General features: G+C 41.2%; 1 protein-coding gene across 4 annotated transcripts in view; it reads right to left on the bottom strand.

The window, feature by feature from the left end:
- Positions 1 to 15,337, bottom strand: part of Fhl1 (four and a half LIM domains 1) — a 60,529-nt gene that overhangs the window by 44,580 nt on the left and 612 nt on the right. The window lies entirely within an intron of this gene.

The following is a 15,337-nucleotide window of genomic DNA, read 5'->3' as shown; positions in this document are numbered from 1 at the left end:
TTTATCATCTCACATGTTTTATACCCTTTCTCTCTCTAAAATAACCTTCCTCTGCCATGATCTAAGAGCCAAGGTCTTTACCATAAAACACAATTCCTTTCACTGGGACCCTGGCCTGCTCTTCGCAGCCCCAGCTCTGGCTACCTCATCACCTTTAGAGTTCTACTCTGATAAGGAACCCTAGGTGTTACTCCCCTCTAAACCAAAACTGGCTACACTGGGAGCCAGAGAGACTAGTGATGTATGGGTAGTGTTATGGTTTGAATGTGCCCCCTCCAAAATTCAGGTGGTGGAACTTAATGGCCAGTGAGTGTGACACTTATTACTAGGTAGACCCTTTAAGGGGATTGGAGCGCCAATGCTCCTCCCTCTTGGATGAAACTAAAGACGGTACATAAAAGGTTCCACTGCAGTGTTGAGGCCGCTAGCCTTTCTGCCTTTCCCCTCATCTGGTGCTCGTGCCAGGTAGCCCACTTTCCCAGTGCTTTAACTAAGCCAGGAACTCCCCTTCCTCTTTCCTCCATCAGTCTTCCTTGGTGCAAGAATGTGAATATTTCCATATTCTCTGAGGTTCATTTTTAAACATAAACAACAAGGCAGCATTAAGACGCAGGGAAGTGGCTTAACAATGGAGGATTAAACCTTGGTGAGTCAGATTCGGGTCCCTTACAGAAGGGCTGACAGAGTTCACCTCTAGGCCTTCCACTGTCCTTCATCTGATGAAAACATCATCCCTTCACTCCAGAGGCATCAAGACACCATGCTGTAAGTGCAAAGCAGTCCTCAGCAGACAATCAATCTGCTGCCACCTTCATTACGGACTACTCAGCCTCCAGAATGATGAGAAATAAACTTCTGCTCTTTTTAAGCCACCCAGTCTTGGATAGTCTCTTATAGCAATAAAGAACGATAGAGCACATCCGACGTAGTTACCTGTGGTGAATCCTAGATGTAGACCAAGTTGAAAATCACTGTCCCAATTTCAGATAGCACATAGTAATCAAATAGTAGTGGATATCAGATTACCTAATGTGGACCCTTTCCCTGGCACAGGTGGCAGAGCCCCGTCCCCAGCACTCCTCATTCAGCCGGCTTGGGTAGAGCTCATGAACTTGAATTTCTAACAAGGTTCTAGGACCTAGAATCTAGGTGATGATGCTCTTTGCTCCGGGTCCAGGGACCCACACAGAGAAGCACTGGTGTGTAGCTATAATCAGTACAATGATATCATATAAATAGATATACTATACAACAAATAGTAATTAAGAAACAAATAGTAATTCTATACCTATAGATTCTCTGAAAAAAAATTTGACAGGGTCTGTCTATGTAGCCTTGACTGTCCTGGAATTCATTATGTAGACCAGAGGTAGATCTGCCAACCAACCTCTACCTCCTTAGTTCTGAAAGAAAAAAAGCATGTACTGCCACACCCAGCCCCTTCCCTGAAATATTAAACTACTGGTATTTCAGATTTGGGGTTACTTTCTCCTAGATTGTGTAATATTTGTGCAGATTTTATCACATAAGAATCCCTAATCTGAAATATGAAATGTCCCAGTACTGGAGCATTTAAGAATATTTTAGCCTTGTGCATCTCATTTAGACACAAGAGAATGTAGCTTTCTCTGAAATATCCACACTTGGTTTAGACAATCCAGTAGACTGTCTTTTTATAAAGCGAAGCCTCAGTGGAGGAATAGCCTTCCCAGAAAAATCAAATGATCCTCAGGGTAGCGTTCTAAATTCCTCGCTCTCCCCACTCCCTATACTGCCCCACCCAGTTCAATACTCTTTCTACCACATCCTTGCTGTGTTGCTAACAGCATATTCAATTATAGCGCCCATTCCTTGCCTGGAGATTGATTTTTACTGGTCTCCACCCGTGTGTATGTTTTTGAGATGAAGCACTGACTAAGCGTTTGCTGCTTTTCCTTTCTGAGGGACTCAGCTCCTTCGTAGCCTTTGTAGCCACATGCGTTCTGCCCACTATCTGCTACAGGAACAATGACAAAACAAATAAAGAGAATGAATGTGGGTCTGAAACATGGCAGGGTTGATAACCAAATTTACAAGGTAACACGATGTCTGCTTCCAAATTCCCTGTCAGAAAACCTTGCCTACCATTTTATTCTGAAGAAACTATGACAGCAATAACGTTCTGAGTGTAAGAAATTAATATAAAAGTACAGTGCGCTGATGGTTGTGATCTGCTGGCCAATCTTTGTGTCATGCAGGACCCCTCCTTCTTCTTTAAAAGATAATCCCAAAATAACCACAGTAAGGATAAAGAAGAGAAGGGGAAACTAGAGATGGCAAGAAGCAAGAGAGTAACATGCCTACCCTTTAACCAGTGCCGTTATCTTCCCCAGTCGTTCCAGGTAAAGCCAACCTTCCACATCCACAGGTTGCACATCCATAGATTCAATCAACTTTTCATGGAAAAAGTTCAGGAGAGAATATTGCATGCATGTAGTGTATATACAGTTTTCTCTTGTAACTATCCCAAATATTATGGCAATGGGTACCGAGCATTATATTACCTTAAGTACTGTAAAGAATATGGTTTAACATTTACAGAAGGACACATATAGGTCATACGCACGTACACGCATTCTAGGGGTAGGGTTCCTGCTTTGTGTCATGCATTTTTGTAGGCTTTGACAAATGTTGGGAGTAGATAATATCTTTTCAGTACACTCTGAAGAACACTAATTGACTGTTAACTATTTAAGCATTGTTAAAGGAACCATCACAGGAATATCATAAACCCTTTCTTTAGTTTTACTGATTCATTGTTCGAAGACTTTTGTATAAAGTAGCCCAGGAAATACATTGTTTTGGTTCTCTAAATACCAGCCTTTCACGACTCCCCAACCTCCAGTGTGGCTCCAAACTTGAAAGGAGTCTCAAAGTTTTATTGGATCACGAAATGAAAAGTCGGAAACACTGTCCCAAAGATGCTCGCTCCAATTCCTGTTTGCTGACCACTCTATCTGAAGACATTTACAAAATGGCTTTTTTAAGAGACAGCAGAGGCAGCGCAGAAGAAGGAGCATGAGGAGACAGGAAAGACACATAAAGAGAAAACCAGGAAGGAAGACAGAGAGGGCAGCCACAGGGCAAAACAGGAGTGGCAGGGGAGCGGGCACAGACCAGGGTCACAACTATCAATAGAATGGCAGCAAAACACTTCCTGACTTTTGAATTCTTTTGACAGTAAAAGAGAAAGGGATGGATTGCAGCTGGCTACAGTAGCCCCTAACTTCCCCCAAAGAAGTATTCACTTAATTCAATAGTACAGATGAGAATCAACAACTAAATATACTAAAAGCCCGTTCTACACATAAATATGTAAACAGGGGTATGTAATCTATGCACAGAAAGTCCCAAATCTGTTGGAAGGTTCATGGGTTATTCATATTAACTGACTGTGTCTCTGTGTGTACCTGGAGATACAGATGTTACCACCATGAGCCACATCACTTCTCCATTATATGATTCCAACCCTGATTATCACTGAGCTAGAAAAGAAAAAAAACCCTCCGACTGAATTTCTCTGTGCTCTAAGTGTGTGTGCAAGCCCTAAACACTATCCTGTCTTACCTCTTCCCCAGGCCCTCGTGCTGGAATTGCAAGTATGTGCCCCATATACTCGACTCTTTTAATGTGTGTGTGTGTGTGTTGGTTAGTCAAGCTCCAATCTTCATGTTATACAGCAAGTACGTCACCAACTAAACTACCTACTTCCCTGGCCCCTGCTGTACCTTCTCTATTTAGACAAACAAGTACCTACCATTTTGTTTCCATTGCCTATAATATTCAGTATAAAATGCTCCATGGCTATTAGCTATTAAAGTTATTAGTTATTAACAATAGGCAGTACCATACACTGTATGGTGTGGATAGTATACCACACCATTTAGGTTTGCACAAGTATATTCTCATGTTTGAAAAAAAAAACTCCTGACAAGTTTCTCAGAAAATATACCTATCATTTAGTAACATAACTGTATATAAACAAACATTTTTTCTTTTTCTTTTTCTTTTTTTGTTTCACCATTAAGTTTGAGGCAAAATTTCAATAGTTTCATTTCCTGCATTGTTTGTTTGTTTCTGTTTGGCAGTGCTGGGGGTTGAACTGGGAGCTTTGTTAATATAAAGTACTAGCTCTCCCACTGACCTCCAGCCCCAGCCCACTTTTCCTGTTCTTGAGCATTTGACTTTTCAGGAGATCAATGTAAGAAGGTACATGGCTCTAGTTAACACAAATGCTTCTTGCTTGGCTATAATTTGCCTTCAGTCCAAATATGTAATGAAACTAATGTGCTAAGTCATTTACTGAGGCGACCAGAAAATGTTTCAGAAAAGCCACACCTAGGGTTCCTCTGTAATGCTACTTTGCTTTAAATACAGAAAGACTGCATCTTGGCTACAAATCCAGGTTTGGTTTGGTTTTATAGAGGAGGATCTACAAATTTATAAAACTAGTTTGGAAAGGGGTTCTTGCACAAATGCATATCATCAGTAAGAGCAAGAGCCATAAGAGAAAATGGGGGAGGGGGGAGAATACATACCCTAACTATAATGGTAGTTTCGTGGGTATATATGTTTGTCACAACTAATCAAATTAGAGTTGTTAAATGGCTACCGTTTGTCATGTAGAAATGATACTTCAGGGCTGGTGAGATGGCTCAGTGGGTAAGAGCACCCGACTGCTCTTCTGAAGGTCTGGAGTTCAAATCCCAGCAACCACATGGTGGCTCACAACCATCCGTAATGAGATCTGACTCCCTCTTCTGGAGTTTCTGAAGACAGCTACAGTGTACTTACATATAATAAATAAATAAGTAAATCTTTAAAAAAAAAAGAAAGAAATGATACTTCATAAAGCAGACATTTAAGCAGTCCAGCTGCTTTATGTGCAGATACAAGTAGAAACCTGTGCACTGCCTCCTTTTCATGTGTGGGCTTGATTTCTTGTCTCCCTTTCTACATTTGGTTTTGGTGAGACTGTGTATCCCAATCTGGCCTCAAACCTATGACCCTCCTGCGCCCACCTCCCAAGTGCTGGGACTACAGGCATGTACCAACACACCCATTAAAGTTTCTTTCCTTAGTGTGATGTATTTGCTACATTGGAAAACTCCTTCTCAGTTCTTCTCAAAGAGTCTGAATCTCTTGTGGCATAGAAGGGGCTTGGTCTAGCATCAGGGTTCTTGTTTTCTCTCTCTCTCTCTCTCTCTCTCTCTCTCTCTCTCTCTCATATATATATATATATATATATATATTATATATTATACAATATATAGTACATATTGTTGACATTTTGTTTATTCAAAATCATGAACTTTATAACTCACGTTTCTCTCCCTATTTTCCTTCCTCCCCTTCTCCTCCCCTTCTCTCCAGGTTTCTGGCAAACCTGGAGCAAAATTCACTCTAGCACCTCCTCCCCAGCACTTCCAGGCAGATGCCAGTTACCAGCTCCACAAACAGGAATGGTGCAGAGAAGCAGTGAACTCAGTTCGTCGATAAGCCAATCAATCCTTAAAGTCTTCCTAACAAATTGTGCATTGTACATTGTGTGAGCACTGAACAGGAGCCAACAGCCTTAACCACACTCAAAAGCAGAGTGAAGGACAACTCTTAAGCACAGTTAGTTTTATACTTCCTCAGCAAAGTGATTCTTCCAACAAACCTTCTGTATTCCCAGCTACCACTTTTGAAGAAAAACTACATTGACAACCATGTGGCTCCAGGTAGCTTATGCTCAACTTAAAAACAACAGAGAAGCTGAGGCAAAAGGACTGTAGCAACTGCCAAAGCCAGCCTGTGCTTCACAGTGAAACGCTGTCAAAAAAGAAAAAAAAAACCCATAAAAATACAACTTCATGGATATTACAAATTCCTTTTATTAGAATATGTTGGGAACATGTGTATCTTAGAATATATATGCCATATTTTACGTGGGCAAATAAAACATAACTTTGACAAGCACTGAAAACATGGTGATTTATTTTGATTGCTGCCCTTTTATTTAGGTTCCACTGCATTTTTAAAAAGTTCTCATGACTCCCCCGTCTGTATATTTTATATATATATATCCTAATTCAAAAGACAGTATATCTCAATAACTTAAATTGGAAGGAAAATCCACTCTCAGATGACAGACTCACTGCACTTTCAAAACCTACAAGTTGCTTGTGATGTACGGTATTCACTTGCAGGCACAGTGATAAGCCAGAGCAAAGGCTACTTGAAAATACACCCCTAGTCAAAGGGACAGTTTTCTCCTTTGTTCTATTCATTCCTCAGCAGTGTATCCACATGCACACATGCATCATTACATACCCTTTATAGCTGGTACCCTAGCTATAAAGAAAAACTGCTTTGCATTTCCATGTTGACATACACACCACACACACACACACACACATTTTTTTTCCGCTTTACTCTGTCACTAGGACATCTATATCTGGTGACACTACATCTTCTCACCTTACCACTACCCTAAAAAAATCATCCAAAGAGGAGAAATGGACCCAGCCCAGTCTATCTAGTATATATGTACAACAGTGGCAAATATGGATAAGAGAAAGGCGGAAGTAGTGGCTGGCAAATGTGCCACAAGAATGATCCTGAGGAAAGGGAAGTGGGCACAGTGAGACTGGCTGACAAGTCACCCTGAGGGTAGAAAGATGTGCAGTGGGCATACTGACAGAAGAGGCCCCACATAGCTACAGGAAAAAAAATGTCTTCCCCCATGAGAAAAGCAAAGAACCCTAAAGAACTAGTTTTTAACATTCTCTCTCTCTCATTCTCTCTGTCTCTGTCTCTGTCTCTGTCTCTGTCTCTCTCTCTCTCTCTGTCTCTCTCTCTTTCTCCTCTTCCCCTCTCGATGTGTCTCTGCGAGTAGGGGGGGGTGTATGTACATATGAATTTGATTCTAGGTGCCCACAGATCCCAGACTATCTATTTTTGAAGGGTTTGAATCCCAGGAAAGGAGAATTAGAGGTGGTTATACGCCAGCTGCCTGACATCGGTGCCGGGAACTGAACCAGATCTGCTGGGAAAACTACAAGTGCTCTTAACTGCTGAACCATCTTTCTAGACCTAAGAACTTACTTATTTGTAATAAGACTATTTTTTTAGCAACTACATTTTTATTAGATATTTTCTTCATTTACATTTCAAATGCTATCCCCTTTCCTAGTTTCCTCTCCGAAAATCCCCTATACCCTCCCCGCTCCCTCTGCTCCCCAACCCACCCACTCCAGGCCCTGGCATTCCCCTGTACTGGGGCATATAATCTTCGCAAGACCAATGGGCCTCTCTTCCCATTGATGGCCGACTAGGCCATCCTCTGCTACATATGCAGCTAGAGACATGAGCTCTGGGGGTACTGATTAGTTCATATTGTTGTTCCTCCTATATGGTTACCCATGGAAGGAGTTACAGATACAAAGTTCGGAGCTGAGACTGAAGGAAGGACCATCCAGAGACTGCCCCACCTGGGGATCCATCACATAAACAACCACCAAACCCAGACACTATTGCAGATGCCAACAGGATTTTGCTGACAGGACCCTGATATAGCTGTCTCCTGAGAGGCTCTACCAGTGCCTGGCAAACACAGAAGTGGATGCTCACAGTCATCTATTGGATGGAACACAGAGTCCCCAATGAAGGAGCTAGAGAAAGTACCCAAGGAAATGAAGGGGTCTGCAACCCTATAGGAGGAAGATTAATTTTTATTTCATATATATGACTATCTCACATGAATGGATATATACTACACAAGTGCCTTATGCCTGAAGAGGCCAGAAGAGGGCGTCTAATCCCCAGGGACTGCAATTACAGAGAATTATGAGTGACCATATTGGTGCTTGGAACCAATCCCAGGTCCTCTGCAAGAGCAGCAAATATTCTTATCCACTGAGCCCTCTTTCCAGCCCCACCCCTGGTAACATTTTTTGAGTGTCAGATTAAATAAAGTGTGTACATGTATCCATTAATGACTATAGTGTCAGAATCTACTATAACTTAATTTCCTACTTGGATCTAAAACAGTCATAAAATTTCAAATATCCCACAATTAGAATAGACATCTCATTTTATAGAAACAATACAAAACAAACAAAAACATTTTCATGGGGATGCCTTAATTGTGAGCTTCCAAAGAGTCTTAAAGCTGTCTTTCTCTGTCACACTTAAATTGGCATACTTGATGTGCCTGGGTCTAGCCAGGCAGGCTAGACTTATTGACCAGTGAGCCCTTCAGGATCCCCTTGGGTTCTCCTTCTAGACATTGAGACTACAAGCACGACCCCAGAGCGGAGACTGAATTCAGGACCTTGAGTTTAAATAGGGAGCCCTTTACCATGAAGCTATCTCACTACAGCTGGAGAGATGATGGCTCAGAAGTAAAGAGCCCTGACTGCTCTTCTAGAGGTCCTGAGTTCAAATTCCAGCAACCACATGGTGGCTCACAACCATCTATAATGGGATCTGATGCCCTCCTCTGGTGAAGACAGCAACAGTGTACTCATAGACATATAATAAATAAATCTTTTTTTAAAAAAGAAAAAAGCTATGTCACCTGCCCCCAAATCTGACATATTGAGGGCCAGGCCACCAAAAGTTCAATTCAATTTAGAAAAAAACCAAGAATCCAAGCCAGAATTTGTCATTAACTGAGCCTCATTTTCCTCACCTGTAAAAGGAAGGTGTGAATTTCTGCTATTGAAATCCTTACTAATCAGGCAGATAGAAGAGGAACATGGGCGAGTCCTTCTTCCCTTCTGTATCTAGTGGACAGGAGCAGGCCAGATGACAAGGCCAGCTCCCAGCAGCTTCCCCTTTCACCTGCAGTGTGCTTGTGACGAGCTAGCTGTGTAGCAGGAACCCAGTCTTTTGAGATTAGAAAACCTGAGAGGAGTTTTAAATTGGCAACTTTGGAATAGACTTGAGTCTACCATGAAAAACTGACTGCATTTTAAAGATTCATAAACAGTTGTCACAAACGTCTAGATCAGGCAGTTCTCAATCTGTGAATCACAACCCTTGTGAGGCTTGCAAATCCGATAATTTACATTGCAATAGCAAACTTACAGTTATGGTAGCAATGAAATAATTTTATGGTTGGGGTTCCCCACAACATGAGGAACTGCATTAAAGGGCCACAGCATTAGGCAGGTTGAGAACCACTGGTCTAGATGGTAGATCATATATGCTGCTCATTTTCTTCTCAAGGCCTTTCTGTATAACAGAGAAGTACTAATCTTATCATTGAAAGATCTAAGTTACAGAAAGGATTCTGTAAACTTACAAGTTCTACCAGATCTCCCATCTATCCGAATTTAGTTGGGGTGAGTCTAGGGAATGTAGGTCTGTAGCAGCGCACTAGCCTAGCATGCACAAGGCCTGTTTCCATACCCCACACAGCAAAGACTAAACTGAATCACAATCAGGGAGGTGGGAGCAAAACCAGGCATGCCTGCATGCAGTGGGTGATTAGCACTTGGCTGATTGCTGTGGTCAGAATCAGGACATTATTATCATAATCACAATCTATGGCTGACAGTCCTATATAGAAATCAAAACATGCATCTTATCTAAATAACAGCTCTTTTTTTCCCCCAGCACTCTCACCCTGGAGAATCATGGTTAAAATTCCTTTCCAACTTAAAATAAATTAAGTGAAACTTGAGGACCCTTTTCTGCCCTCTTTCCCTCCTCCCCTCCTTTCTCTGTCTCTCTGTGTCTGTCTCTCTCTTTCTCTGTCTCTCTGTGTCTGTCTCTCTCTTTCTCTGACTCTCTGTCTGTCTCTCTGACTCTCTCTCTCTCTCTCTCTCTCTCTCTCTGTCTCTGTCTCTGTCTCTCTGTCTCTGTCTCTCTCTCTCTCTCTCACACACACACACACAATGCTTTCCAGACAAAATATGATTGTTATTGGGCTGGTTATTTAAAATCTCTATTTTTGTGCTCTAAAACAAAACACATCAAAATTTAAGATAAATATTTGGCTCTCAAAACAAAACACCCCAAATGGAAAACACAAGTACAAATCTAATATTTATTATAGAAACAACTCCCATAGCAAGTATGAGTGTTCAAATTATATAAAAAAGAGAAAACTAGATGCTGTCATTAGTGAGTCCGGTAAGGCAGTTATAAAGAAGGGAAAGTGCCTGGCTGGATACCAATGTAGATAATGCCCAGGTTTGTGATTCTCTTCCTTAAAATTTCAGGCAAGTAAAGAGAATAAAGTTCTCCAAACTAAACATTGCAGCTCCTTTGGATAAGAAACAAAAATCCGCAATTGAATTCAATTCTCATCAGTTGAAGAGAGAACATATATTTACCTCCTTATTCTCAATGCCAGTACAGCAAAATCCATTGGCAACGTAGGACCAAGTGACTGACTCTCTGTCTTTTTGTTTCTGTCTGTCTCTCTCTCTGTCTCTCTCTGTATCTCCCTCTCCTTCTCCCTCTCCCTCTCTCAGGTCAGCTCAACACCAGTCTTCCTGGCAGGGACAGCACAGCGGCTTAGCCATGGAACCTCAACTCAAAACCCAACTCTGTCTCTTATCAGCTCTTCGGTCTGCAAACTCTTTTTGGTTGTTGTGCTTTGTGTTTTTATTGTTTTCATGACAAGGTTTCTCTATGTAGCCCTAACAAGGCTAGCCTGAAACTCCAAGTTCTGCCTACCTCTGCCTCGTAAGTGCTGGGATTAAAGGGGTGCAACCCCAGGCCTGGCCCCAAACTCAAACTAGGAAGCATGCACGACTCTGTAGAACTAAGAGTATCAAACTAGGTAGGCTGTGTCAACCCAACTAGCATACTTCCTGAAACGAGGTAGAAATAATTAAAGTTAGTTCCCTGTTCCCTGTTCTCCGCTGCCCTCTTTCCAAGCCTGGCCAAATTTATCATCCCTGGCTTCAATTAATGTCAAGCAAGCTCAATGGTACTTAGGACATACAGCAATTTTTATTTTTCCAATACCATACTCTATTTTTATTATAAAGAACTTGCAAATAAGAAAGTCTACATATACTAATGAACTTGAATAGCAATTTTAAAATTGTGCCAGTTAATATTTTTGAATGATGCCCACCACAAGGGAGACGATAAATTTCAGAAGATTTTTTTCTTCACTTCCAAGGACTAACCAGCAGTGAGACCCAAGGCAACTTATATCCCCTCTCTGAACCCGGTTCCTCCTTTACCAAAGAAGAGAAATATGTAATGTATGCAAGTACCTGGAACAGAGGGCCATAAACACAAGCTGTTATTCTAATTATTCAGTTTGGTGGGCAGGAACTAGCCACTTTGAAGTCTAATCAAATGAGCTCAGCCAAGTACTCTACAGGGTCACATGAGCACACTGCTATTGTCCTTTCCTCTCCTGGAATTATGTGTTCCTGTGTTAGCAAAGGAAATGACATCAACATCGGCATTACTGAGACTTCAAGTTGGACACATCTATACTGGGGTTGCTGCCCTGTAGGTTCTAGGATATTTAAGCAACATCCCTAGCCTCTAGTGACTAGATTCCAGGAAGTGCATCTGACAAAAAAAAAAAAAAAATCTCCTGGGCATTGTCCGGTGAACCCTGTGTGGCAAATTCCCTGGAGACGAAAACTACTATTCTAGCACATTCCACAAACAGAAGGATCCTCCAAGATCTCAGAGGGTATCCTGAGAAAGATCAAATGCTTATCAAGCTAGTATTAAATACTAGCCCTCTTCTGGGCTCGATCACCCATATCTAACTATAAATCAAAATTGATCAATGGAGCCTCAGTTTGCCATCAGAAAATGTTTTAAATCTAAATTACAGGAAGGGAGGCTGCTCATCCACGTTCTAATAATCTATACAATAATGCAAAGACAAATTTAGCCATGCCTTTAATCCTAGCACTTAGAGGCAGAGTCAGGTGGATCTCTGTGTGTTTGAGCCAGCCGATCTACAGAGTAAGCTCCAGGTCAGCCACAGCTACATAGTGAGAACCTGTCTCAAGAAAAGAAAATGAGAAAGGTGAATTTAAACATCTATAAATCCTGTAAATTGCATTTAATCTATAGAAAATACCTTCACACATTGCATCTATATGTATTAATGGTCTATGTTGTACCCCATAAATACATACAATTATATTGACTAAAGAAAAAGGAGAAAGATGGGTGCAGTGGCAATAAGAAGGCAGAGGCAAGAAGATTGAGAGTTGGAGACTGGTTGCAGAACCTACCTATAGATAACAAAAGGCACAGATGGTCAAGTCTTCCATGTAAAACGATACAGTATTCACATATAACCTACACATATTTTCCCATATACTTTAAATCGCTCAAATTACTTATGATATTCAAAATCATGTGACTGCTATGTAGTCTTCATACAACAAAGTCTATAAATGCTTAATAAAGATGTCAATTTTGCAAATACTTTCAAGAAGACTGGTTGAATCCGAATCTATTTGTATTGCCCAAATGAAAAAGTATGTCCCAAGCAAAGTCACCACAAAGAAATTATTTCACTGTTTGTAGGCATGAAGAATGTTTACTGTCTTCACAGTTGCTCTGTGGCTATTTAAGAGACTCGGCATCTTTTAATTATTTACAACAGATTAACTGTCTACACTTTTCTTTTCTTAATCAAATCAGAAACAACAGGAGCCATTTCTTACATACTCAGGATCTGGGTACCAGATACAAGAGCCCCACCACCACCACCACCACAGTGACTCTGTAAATGTTTGTTGGAGAAAGGAATGGTCATATATTTTGCTTAATTGCGCACTGTCCTGGCAGAGGGGTGGAAGCAGAGAGGGGGGCAGAGGCAGAGAGAGAAGGGGGCAGGGAGAAACCTTTTTTTTCCTACTCTGTTCAACAGGAGCTGAAAGAAAAAAAAATGTCTTAAGAAAAAATAATTACAATATTCTCCCTTTTATCCCAAATCCAAACAACTGGATAGTTCAGTTAACTAAAAAAAAAAAAAAAAGTGCAGACAAAAGTTAAGGAAAGCAGCCAACGAGATAACGACTAAAGTTCAAGCAAGCAGGAACATTTGTTCAACTCCCACAAGGTTATAAAAGCCAATGTTGCTGGCACTAGGGGGTGGGAGTCAAAGGAGGGGTGAGGGAAGAGGAGAACCAGGAGGAAGAGATTAGGAAAACAGGGCAAAGCCTCAGGAGATTAGCTGCCGTGCCTTCAACAAATTATTTGTTTTTAATGGCTAAACGGGCTAGGGACATAGCCCTATGATAAAGGCGCCTGCTCCACACAGGAGGCACTGGGTTCCATCTCCAAGACTACAGCAAATGAATAAATAAATCTTCAAACTGAAGGTGCGAGGATGATGAGTTTCTCACGCAAAAGTTCAGTTGACAAGTTACTTTTTAAAAAGATAACAGAGTGAAATCTCTAAGATTTAAAACAATTACTTCATTGTACTGTTCTTTTCTGAAAGTTCTTCATCTTTCCCCCCCCCCATCTTACAACAGGTTCTCAAAAAGCCAAGTAAAAGACTCCCTTTGCTCCTTTTGTTTAAAGAGCAACTTAAGGCCCATTTTCCCACCAACATACTGCTCCTTTTCACCACCTTCAGCATTCTTATTCCTCAGACAAAAAACATCAGGCTAAAATTATATTGTGAAAATATGCTCTGTCTCACTGTTGTACTGGGGCAGAATACACACCACAGAAATGTAGAATAGTATACAACAGCATAAGCAAATACATTTTTCTTAATCCTGTAGACCCACTTATGTATTAAAATTTGCAATAAACAAAGTCAGTATCTTATTGAGGTGATCCATTAATTTACTATATATTAAATCATCTCCAAAGAACTCATATAAGAGGTATTTTACCAATCTGCACATTCAAATTTTCATCCCCCAATGTAGACTTGCTTTAAAAATGTTTTCCAAAAAGATTAAATACTGGAATGGAAGCCTAGAATTCTAGAAGCCATGTATGGTTACAGATTCTATACAGTAGTAGGAGTATGTGCACTTAGTCTGTAGTGCATTGTACAAACCTTGGCCTATCTAACAAATTCCCTGTTGCATAAAGATTCTATTTGCCCTTAAAAATGGTAAAGAAATGTTTTAAAAGAGTGAAGGTAGACTAGATTGGAACCTTATGTAACCAAAGCAGGGAAGCATTATATTCCTAGCACATTTAAGGCCCATTGCTTTTTAATGCATATTCTTCTTAAGCAAATATGGGCACGCATTTCCAAAGACAAAATTACCAACCCCAATCCTTTTCAAGTGTGAGGAATGGGGAGTAGCCTGTTCCTGGGGATGGGCAAGGATGAGAACTCCTTACCCAATTCCACGTGGCCCATAATTTAAACTTGTGCTACTCTGTAAACGTTCTCATTTCCAAGGAACATTATATTTATATTTAAACGGCCTTAATCAAGATAACAAAAATATTCCCAGTATTCTCTAAACTCGCAATACATTTGATAACATGGAGAATTACAAGCAATTACAAAATGATAGCTCCAATTAGGAAAACTGGATCTAGTCCAAATTCAAATCAAAAGAGGCTCAGATAGTCCCGATGGCATCATTTAAATGAAGAGAACAGAGGAGTTCCAGCAAAGACATGTGTTCCACTCTTGCTGCATTTCTACAACAGAACTCTTGCCCTTCAGGAAATCCAAAAACCAAATCTGCAAATCACATTCATACACTTTCTTGTCTCCTGTTCCCAATGTGCTACCCTAGTTGTGTGTGTATGTTTGTGTGTGTGTGGCGGGGAGTGTCGTTGTAATCAGAATGAACCAAAGAAACTTGAAAGGCCCAAATGCAGAAAATACACAGCACATTCACTGTTTCCCTTGGCCTTTCTCATTCAAACCTCTATCCTGTTGTGGACGACTAAGCAATGGGAACTTCAGAAGCAGAAACCTCTTCCCAGGAGCCCAGAACAGCATCTAGTGGGAATTTTAAGCTTTCTGAAATTGAAAGGTCACACCCAGCAGTCTACCTAACCCACTTTGCCAAGGCTCAACCAAGGCTCAACCTAAGTGCTAGAACCTTCCACTTGCCTCCATGCTGAAGCTGAAATCCAGTCCCCTCTCCCACCCCCATCCCCCATATCACTGCCATTCCCCCTCAGAGAGCAGAACCACGACCAGCCTTCTCCCTCCCTCACCATTCTCCTTGCACTCCAGTCCTCCCACTACCCACCCCCAGTATCCCCAAAGGGAGCACAGCAGTTCCCTCAACATCTCCAAGAACCAAGGCAGATTTCACCTTCCTCCCCTGCCCAACAGGCGCCATCCTTAATGTAAAAACCAATGAAGCCCCCCCCC

This window comes from Mus caroli, chromosome X (genome assembly GCF_900094665.2).
Source record: "Mus caroli chromosome X, CAROLI_EIJ_v1.1, whole genome shotgun sequence".
In the NCBI taxonomy this organism is placed as follows: domain Eukaryota; kingdom Metazoa; phylum Chordata; class Mammalia; order Rodentia; family Muridae; genus Mus; species Mus caroli.
The sequence above is the reverse complement of the archived record's forward strand: the minus strand, read 5'-3'. Positions and strand labels throughout refer to the sequence as shown.